Source organism: Rutilus rutilus (genome assembly GCF_951802725.1).
Source record: "Rutilus rutilus genome assembly, chromosome: 8".
Taxonomy (NCBI): Eukaryota; Metazoa; Chordata; class Actinopteri; order Cypriniformes; family Leuciscidae; genus Rutilus; species Rutilus rutilus.
This window is the reverse complement of record NC_140222.1, coordinates 9,772,845-9,783,711: the sequence shown is the minus strand read 5'-3', so window position 1 is coordinate 9,783,711 and position 10,867 is coordinate 9,772,845. Positions and strand designations below refer to the sequence as shown.

Below are 10,867 nucleotides of genomic sequence, written 5' to 3'. Positions count from 1 at the left end.
CTCTGCCCTGGACTGCACTGCCTAATGCTCCACCATTGGACTTCATCATACCGGCTTCTCCAGGGCATCCCATTGCGCCAGCTCCTATATGGTCTCTTACTCTGTGGCGGTCTCCAACTCTGCCTGCCCTGTTCCTCTATGGACTCCTCTCTAGGGATCTGGCCCTCCTTCCCCTTGATAATGATCACCTACTCCCCCCACTTCAGTGCAGTTTGTTTATGGCACCAGCAGCTGCCTAGCGGGAGGGGGAGAGGAGTCACATCTCGTATGTGTTCTATGAATTTAGTTCATTCCCTGTATTTAGTCATATGTCAGAATTTTTTTTTTTTTTTTCAAAGTTACTCATTCTGTTTACTTGTTTTTAGTTCCTGTATTTGTCCTGTGTATTTATACCCCAAGTTCTTGGTCTTTTGTCATAGGTATGTTGGTTGGTTGGTTTGCATTGTGCTCCAGAGGGTTTTTCTATTGTTGAATAAATACTGTATACATCCCAGCTAGCAGGGAACGTTCTCAGAACGTTGGCTAACATTCCCTACAAGTTTGGTTAATGTTTTAAAGAAAACATTTGAATGTAATGTTCAAAGAATGTTTTAAGGATGTTTTCTCATTCCAAATAATGTTTGGTACTAAACGGTTATCACTGTAAAAAATAATTCTGTGGCTTAGTAAATATTACAGAAATTTTTAACTTTATTAACTTAATAAAATCTCTGTATATCGTTTACTTGATTGTTTGAGTTAAACATACCAAAATAATTGAGTAAAAATCCAACAGTTAATTTTATCTAAAATTTACAGATATATTTAAGTTTTTTTCAATAAAATAATTTAGTATTTGACTAACCAATTATTTCTTTATAATATACTTAATATATATGTGAAATTTCTATCAAAATATTTGAGAATGTTTAATTAAACTGATCTGTTTCAAGAAACAAAAAAATTACTTAATTCAAATCAATATTATTAATATATTTAACACGCTCTTAAAATTGAGTAAGTTTACTCAATTAAAACAATGCCCCACCCCCCCACCCACCCACCCTCACCCTCACCCTCACCCTCACCCTCACCCTCTGACGTGACGAAAACTCGACGGTTGGAGTGAGCGCGGGCTGTTTGAACTCTCCAGTCTCCAGAACAACAGCTCTCTTCTCAGCGTCGCAGATTTGGTGCATTTCCTCTGTGAAATTCAGGTTGGTGTATGTTTTATTTTATCTATAAAATCATTACTGTGCTTTAAATCATATTTAATGCAAAACAACATACAGAGGCGTAATTCGACACCTAAACGAGACGAGAGCCGCGTTTGTCTTTTTGCGTGATTGAAACGCTTTGCATAAACACATGACTTTCATAATGATAATGAATATAATTATTATCATTTGGATGATAAAATGTCATCAGAACTATCACTTTTTGTTTATTGGCAGGTTATGTCAGTCGCTCGCAGTATCTTTCGGCTGTGCCTCAGTGACTGTGAGTGAAACGCAGGACGGCGGTATGAAGTTCAAAGTTCACCCGCAGAGCGCGAGTCTGTCTCCGGCACGAGGACCAGCGCAGATTCGGTGGATATTGGATAACAGAGTGGTTGATTACACTTGAATTAGGCTACCTGAATGTTTAAATATTTCATTTTTACTTGTTAAATAAGTTTAAATGCAGGCAATATTGTATACATGAAAAAACAGTCTAAAATGTGCTGTATTGCTGTACTCATTGAAAATAAAGGCCAATGTAATGTATACTGGTGGTTGTCTGGAGTACTATTTTACAAAGGTTTAGAGAAAATAAAAAAGTTAATATTACTCATTAATAAAAACAGTTAATATTACTCATAAATATTGTTTTTTTAATGTTTAAATGTTAAATTATTTCTACTCAATTTTATTTGTTAATGTACCAGATGCAGTTACTCAGATTTACTTAATTTTTTTACTTGCATTTACTCAATTCATACAGTATATTTCATTGATTTCACAGCTTTAAAATTTACTAAATTTTTTTGAGTGTAAAAATGTTTCACCAATAAAATTGAGTAAATAATAGTTAAACTTTTTACAGTGATCCGGACCACACGTGACCACAACCGCTCTTGGTTGGTCGTAACCCCAGTGACGGGTAGTTTTAGGGGCGGTGTTGGGGTAGGTCATCACATGTGGTCTGGATAACCGTATAGTACCTAATGTTTCTAAAAGGTTAAATGTAAACTAAGATATAACATTTTAAATGTAATATTTTGCGGATGTTTTTAGAGAATGTTATCCTACACTGCAAAAACTCCAGTGTTAAATTAACTCTCCTGGGAGTTTATTTGACTCCACACTCAAAGGGTTAAAGTGTTAAAATATGAGTGTTAAATGAACACTGAAGAGTGTTAAAATGAATGAGATAATTAAGTGATTAATTGAGTGATGATTGACCATTATTGACGACACCTGATGTTAACAAGCAGAATCACCAAAGGAGAAAATCTAATTGTAAGTTACCATTATGGTGATTAGCGTTTGCTTTAGTTGGGCTCTTGACCCTTAAACGACTAACTTTAGATTTTGTCTGACTGTTGTAATTAAGTTATAACTGACAGATGAACAAAGATAAAAGGTGACCAGGTGGTGTTGGTTATGTTTTGACGTAATCATCAATTGACCTGAAACACTAAACTCATTTACACTTAGTCATTTAGCAGATGCTTTTATCCAAAGCGACTTACAACAGAGGACTAAAGTTTAGAGAGTGTTGATTGCAGCAGCCTGGTGGTTTTATAGCATATGATTTGTAGTATTTTCTATAGAATCCAAAATATTTCTTAAAAGTTCTGTTCAAAAGATTTTCTTTAGACACACAGACATCAAGATTCAGCCGGTGAATCTCAACAATGGTGACAATAATAAAGCATGTTGCAGTGCATTCTGGGTGCCACAAACCAAAACTCATTCATGGCTCCCACCATGCATTGCGTTATGAATAAATTATGATATGAATTATCTTAGTTATTTCCTTTTCCTAATTAAATATTTCGTTTGTCACCATTGTTGAGATCCATCCACTCATTCTTGATGTCTGTGCCTAAACAAAATTATTTATTTTTTTAATCAAAACAACTTTTAAGAAATCCTTTGGAATAAATAGAAAATTCTGGATCTTATGTTGTAGAATCACTTGATGATGTAATCAACAATATAAATTTAAGTCAGAGATTAGGCTCTAAATGAGTTTTGTGATTCAGGTCAAATGATGATTATATCAAAACATAATCAACAACGTCTGATCATCTTTTCTCTTTGTTCATCTGGGAGTTATAACTCAGTTACAACAGCCAAACAACATGTAAAGTTAAAAATGTAAGGGTCAAGAGCCCAACTAAAACAAACACTAATCACCACAATGGTGACTTAAAATAGTGATTTTTCTCCTTCAGTGATTCTGCTTGTTAACATCAGGTGTCTTCAATAATGGTCACTCATCGCTCAATTAATCACTCAATTATCTCATTAACTTTTTATCACTGGAGTTTTTGCTGTGTACCTTTTAGGAGAACATTCTGGGAACCAAAATAAAACTACCCGCTGAAAACATTATTAGAACTTCATGGTAATGTTCTCAGAACGTTTTTAGAACAAAACATTTCTAGCTGGGATGTTTGTGAAGCAGAAGCTGTTTGTTCACCACATTTCTAAACAGATCAGACCACAGCAGGTTTCATTTTGACTCTCAAACTGAGCTGATGGAAGTGAAAAACATTTATTTTACTCCAGTCCAAAACATTTTGTGTTTATGATGTTATTGCACTTTAGTTAAACATTCATTTATGTGTTCTGTTATTTGCTCTGGTAATATTTCCTTATATTACATTGTAAATACACAACCAGTGAACAATAAAAATGTATTGTTTTTTCATTCCTCTAGTGCATTGGCAAAAAAAAAAAAAAAAAAAATTATTTAAATCCTGGATCCATTTACATTACTGTATCCTGTCTTTACAAACTGTTTAGACAGTAATTTATTCAGTACCATTTAGCTTTTTTGTGTTTATTATCTAATATGAATACATCAGAAATGATATAACTGTCTGGATGACATTTTAAGATAATGAAGTCGCTTCATTCTTTATGAAAGATGGTAAAAAAAATATAGAGCTAAAGTGGCTCAACGCAACTCAGTGTGGGCGATCTGTGGGCGTGACATCTGAGACTTGTTTTGCAGACTATTTTAAAGACTGCTGTGTGAACTGGGTTAATGCAGAAATTTATCTGGCTGATTAAAAAATCAGCAAGAAGTGATGTCTTGCACAGAATATAATTGTAACTCACAAACCAGACGCCACAAGCAGAACAAAACAAACATGTGAACCATTTTCAGATAATAGCACTATGTGAATACTTCTGTGACAGACAGATTGTGAACTATTATTGTAGTGTTGCATGTGAAATCTCCTCCACCGGATGTGGCGACCAGCCCAGATATTCTTGGGTGAAGAATGCACAAGATAATCTTGCATGTACTGGTTGGTTGCTGATGGGATTGTTCAGCACACAGCTGTAGGTGTTTTTATCCTGATATTCCACCTCCAGAGGTAGAGAGAGACTGATGCTGAGATCACACACACTGATGCTGGACAATACACTGATTCCTGCGTACCAGGAGAGAGTCGCATCATTCACATTCAACACTGATGAACACACCAATGAACATGATGATGATGATGAAGAAGAACAATCTCTTGTAATGTTAGGAACAGGAAGATAGGCTGGAAAACACAGGAGAAAAGGCATACATATGGAAATGTTTAAACATTTGATAGTTAATTAAAGGGATAGTTCACCCAAAAATGACTTCTTTTCTTCAGTAGAAGAGTAAAGAAGTTTTTAGCTGAAACCGTGGTCCTCTGTGATCCATTTAAAAGTACCGGTCATCACAATATTCACTGCAGACCCTGCACACATACATCATTATGTGACAGGAAGGCTGTAGATTACAGGTTAATATGTTGTAAATAATGTTCAGTACCGATGTTTTTGTTTCTTAAGACCTCAATGTATCGCCAGTAGACACAGGTTTTAATTTTGTTTTGTCTGCATATGTTTTTTTTTTTATCTTAAAGTGATGGCACACATTGGCTTTCATTATACACTCACCTAAAGTATTATTATAAATACACACATAATTATTAAAAATTATATTATTAAAAATACACACACATCTAAAGAGAGAAACCCGTATTTTAGAGCGTAAATGGAAACAAACTAATTTAGAGGTCTTTAGAATCGCGTGGAAAGACAGTATGTCACGTTATAAAAAAGGCCCTAAAAGCGGCCAGGGCTGAGCACCTCCGCAAACTAATAGAAAATAACCAAAATAATCCAAGGTTTTTATTTAACACCGTGGCTAGACTAACAAATAAACAGACGTCACCCGAACAAAATATCCCGTTACAGTTTAGTAGTAATGATTTCATGAACTTCTTCACTGAGAAAATAGAAAGCATCAGAACCACAATTGTAAACGTTCAATCTTCAATTGCGCCTTATAATTCAGCCTAAATTATCACCCCGCAAGAACAATTACAGTGCTTTACAACTATAGAACATAGAGAGTTAAATAAACTTATCACTTCATCTAAAACAACAACATGTTTACTAGATCCTATACCAACTAAGCTACTGAAAGAAGTGTTACCTGTAGTGGAAGAGCCTCTCCTCAATATTATTAACTCGTCTTTATCTTTAGGTCATGTTCCAAGAACATTTAAACTGGCAGTTATAAAACCTCTCATTAAGAAACCACAATTAGATCATAATAACCTAGCAAATCATAGACCCATTTCAAATCTTCCATTTATGTCTAAAATATTAGAAAAAGTGGTGTCCGCTCAATTGTGTTCTTTCTTGCAAGAAAATGATATCTATGAGAAGTTTCAGTCTGGATTCAGGCCGCATCATAGCACTGAAACTGCGCTTGTTAAAATCACAAATGATTTACTTTTAGCTTCTGACCAAGGCTGTATCTCAATACTAGTTTTACTTGATCTTAGTGCTGCGTTCGATACTATAGATCACACAATACTCTTAGATCGACTACAAAATTATACTGGTGTTCAAGGACAAGCATTAAGCTGGTTCAGATCATACTTATCTGACCGCTACCATTTTGTCTATTTAAATGGAGAAAAATCGACCATAACTCCAGTAAACTATGGAGTGCCGCAGGGATCTGTGTTAGGCCCTCTGTTATTCTCAGTATATATGATGCCACTTGGAAATATTATAAGGAAACATGGAATTAGTTTCCATTGTTATGCTGATGACACTCAAATATATATTTCATCACGGCCAGATGAAAACGCAAAATTATCCAAATTGACAGAGTGTGTTAAAGATATAAAAGATTGGATGACGCGTAATTTTCTTTTATTAAATCCAGACAAAACAGAGGTAATACTTATCGGTTCAAAAAACCGCCCACAAAACCTCTCACACTACAACTTTAACATAGTAGGATGTCCTTTTACTTTATCCTCTACAGTAAAAGACCTGCGTGTTATACTCGACTGCAACCTGTCTTTCAAAAATCATATTTCATATGTTACAAAAACCGCCTTTTTCCACCTTAGAAACATTGCTAAGCTACGTAATATGCTATCAGTTTCTGATGCAGAAAAGTTAGTTCATGCATTCATGACCTCGAGACTAGATTACTGTAATGCTTTATTAGCTGGTTGTCCTGCATCCTCAATAAATAAGCTACAGTTAGTCCAAAATGCCGCCGCTAGAGTTCTTACTAGATCAAGAAAATATGATCACATAACACCAATTTTATCATCACTGCATTGGTTACCTATAAAGTTCCGTATTAATTACAAGGTATTGCTACTTACTTATAAAGCCCTAAACGGCTTAGCTCCAGTCTATTTAACGGATCTTCTATCACCCTATAATCCATCGCGCTCTTTAAGATCACTAAATTCAAGGCTTTTGGTCATACCTAGGATATCCAGATCCACCAAAGGAGGGAGAGCATTTTCACATTTAGCTCCAAAACTCTGGAATAGCCTTCCTGATACTGTTCGTTGCTCAGACTCGCTCTCCCAGTTTAAAACTAGATTAAAGTCGCATCTTTTCAGCCAGGCATTCATATAATATTTTGGTAACACTTTATAATAACGTTCAGTTGTAAGGCATTTATAAGTGGTTAGTTAATGATGAACTAATCATTTACAGAACATTCATAAATGATTAGCAAGTGATATACTTATATTTTATGTACGTTTTGTAAATTCCGTTACAAGTCATTTACTAGTGATTAGTAAATGATTAATTAATTATTTACGAAACATGACTATGCATTCATAAATGATTAATAAGTGATATGTTAATTAATGTATGTATATTTTGTAGATTCAGTTAGAAGTCATTTACAATTGATTAGTAAATGATTAACTAATCATATACAAATGTTTAATAAATAATGTATTGTTTGTATGTATGTAGCAATTAGATGGTGCAGAAAGTGCTGTAAATGCCTTGAATACATGTACAGATCATTTGTAACATATTTACGAGTGATGAATAGTTTACACTTTAGATTAGGGGATGCAGAAAGTGTTGTAAATGATTTATAACACATTCTGCATCCCCTAATCTAAAGTGTAAACTATTCATCACTTGTAAATATGTTACATATACATTCGTAGATTCGATTCGTTGATCTTATGCCTTTTTGATTCTTAAAGTGGTAATCTACGAATGATGTGTAACACATTTACAAGTGATGAATAGTTTACACTTTAGATTAGGGGATGCAGAAAGGGTTGTAAATGATTTATTCATGCGTTTACACATCTATAACAGGTGTTGAACACTGTAGTGTGTAGTGTCGTGTGTAGTGTGTACTGCAGTGTAAGTGCTGACTGGTGAGGGTATAGACAGCTGTCTTCTGCAGTGTAGTGTGTAGTGTGCACTGCAGTGTAAATGCTGACTGGTGAGGGTATAGACAGCTGTCTTCTGCAGTGTAGTGTGTAGTGTAGTGTAGTGTAAATGCTGACTGGTGAGGGTATAGACAGCTGTCTTCTGCAGTGTAGTGTGTAGTGTGCACTGCAGTGTAAGTGCTGACTGGTGAGGGTATAGACAGCTGTCTTCTGCAGTGTAGTGTGTAGTGTGCACTGCAGTGTAAGTGCTGACTGGTGAGGGTATAGACAGCTGTCTTCTCTGAAACACATGGAGTCTTTAACCACTGTGCACCTGATGTGAGCAAAACATTTTAAAAAAAATGTAACATAATTTATTAAACATTTATGAAACACATAGTCATGTTTTGTAAATGATTAGTTAATCATTAACTAATCAATTGTAAATGACACTTGTAACGTCATTTACAAAACATACATAAAATATTAGTATATCACTTGCTAATCATTTATGAATGTTCTGTAAATGATTAGTTCATCATTAACCAACCACTTATAAATGCCTTACAACTGAACGTTATTATAAAGTGTTACCAATATTTTTAATCTTACAGTTCAAATTACAATCCGGCCTCTAGCTCATAAATGCCAGAGGAGAACTGGCCCCCGACTGAGCCTGGGTTCTCCCAAGGTTTTTTTTCTCCATTGGGTCACCTGATGGAGTTTTAGGACACCATTAGGTCACTTGATGGAGTTTTTCGGTTCCTTGCCACTGTTGCCTTTGGCTTGCTCAGTTGGGGATATTCTGGGGATATTTAATTTGATTTTATCAATAAATTCCACTAGAAACAAACCTTGTTGTATTATTTTAATTTAATACTGTGAAGCTGCTTTGATACAATCTGTATTGTGAAAAGCGCTATACAAATATACTTGACTTGACTTTATTTTTAGACAATTGTTGGACATTGCTGGAGAGAAATTGGACAATGATGTAAAAGTAGCTGAATTTTTAGGCACTAGATCTATTCGACTAGTTGCTCTTTTTTTAGCTAAGTTAAAGTCTACCCTCACAACAGAGGAGAGTCTAATGGTAGAAGAATATTTTACTAAAGTAACTATTCCTGATGAAAATGATTTTTTCCCTTGTTTGATGCTTTCACCAAAATTGGATGGTTTTAAGGGTTTTCCTTTTAAAACTTGGGACTCTCAGTGGTTGGATGTATTATCTACTAAAGGAAAGATATTGTATGGAGCTTGTGTAATGGGTTTTAATAAGAATCATCTGGCAAGAAAAGCGGATACACCGTGGAGGAATTTTTTTGGCTTAAAGGAAAATGTAAAACCAGAATGGAGAGTTCTATATAAACCGCCATTATCAAAAAAGGTTGGGGATTTGCAGTGGAGAATTCTTCATTTTGGCTGTTAATTCTTTTGTTTCTGTTTTAAATGTGGAAGTTAATGATGATTGTCCCTTTTGTTTGCTAAGAGAAACAATTTTTCATGCATTTGTACAATGTGCTAGATTGAAATCGTTGTTTGATTTTTTGGAAAAATGTTTTTGTGGTTTTAAGGAATCGTTTACTGAAACTGTATTTATTTTGGGTTTTAAGAATAGTCAAAAAAATAAATATATTTGTCAGTTACTGAATTTTATTATTGGTCAAGCAAAAATGGCAATATATATTAGTAGAAGGGATAAGATTGAACAGAAACCTGGTCAAAACATTATTGAGACTTTTTTAACATTGGTGAAATCAAGAGTACTGATTGATTATAAGTTTTATAAAACTATGAATGATTTGGTTACTTTTGAGAAGATTTGGTGTTGTAAGGGAGTTTTTTGTACCATTTTTGAAGATGAATTATTTTTTTTCCCTTAATTTTGGTTTCTGTGGTTAGCTTGTTAATTTGTGTGTATTAAGATGATTGTGAAATAAAGTTATTTTTCAAATTCAATTCTCTCTCTCTCTCTCTCTCTCTCTCTCTCTCTCTCTCTCTCTCTCTCTCTCTCTCTCTCTCTCTCTCTCTCTCTCTCTCTCTCTCTCGAATAAAAATACAGATGTGTGATTTGAGAGGATCCCAGCAGGATCAGTGTCCGACTAACATTATTACTATTAAAAATACTAAATATGAAATGAATATATGTTTTTGAGCTGGAACTTCATGAATAAAACTTGAGGAATTTAACTCTGATAATAACAAAGCACTTTTTACCTGTGAATGATCTCAAGGAAGGATTTTTTTTTTTTTCAAGAGAGTCTTGTTTTGTTTTAATTTCTTGGATTTTAAAATTACTTTTTCATTTTTATTATATATAGGCTATATAATTAATTATTTGTCTCTCTCTAATTTAAATGTTTGTAACATCAGGATGATGTTTTGAGCAGTAATTGTCCATTGTTTTACTTTATCACTGGAGTTATAATAATAAGTGTCAGATGAATATTAATGAATGCAGTTAATGTTTATACCATCAGAAAAAGACTTTGGGCCTCAGAGGGTGAAATGATCTTTCAAGCTTATAAAAATTGTCATTTCTATAATGTTACTGAATGTTTAGAAATCAGTTCTGAAAGTAAAAATCCCATTCATTTTCTCCATAAAGAAACTTGTTATTTGTAATAATTCTGTATAAAACTAACACAGATCTATCAGTAACAAAATGTATTTAATTGACAAATTCCACATGAAGAACTACAATATCCATAATCCTGAAGAAAAACCAGTCAGAGAATAATGGGTTAATTCCCTCATATGTGGCCTTTCCCCTCTGTCTTATTTTTCTGTTTTATTTTGCTTCAAATCATAGTTTGTAATGTTGTGATTCATTAAGATGGTGAAGACAGTTTAAATTGATGGTGTTTTATTGGCATGACAGATATTTCTACATTTGTGTTTATAAAGCATTTGCAGATTTGTTCCGTACAATTAAAACAAAGCAAAGCGAAAATGTGCAAA

At 34.1% G+C, this 10,867-nt stretch overlaps 1 protein-coding gene across 1 annotated transcript in view; it reads right to left on the bottom strand.

The window, feature by feature from the left end:
• The window catches only part of LOC311294946 (uncharacterized protein), a 424,344-nt gene that overhangs the window by 389,152 nt on the left and 24,325 nt on the right, over positions 1 to 10,867 (bottom strand). The window lies entirely within an intron of this gene.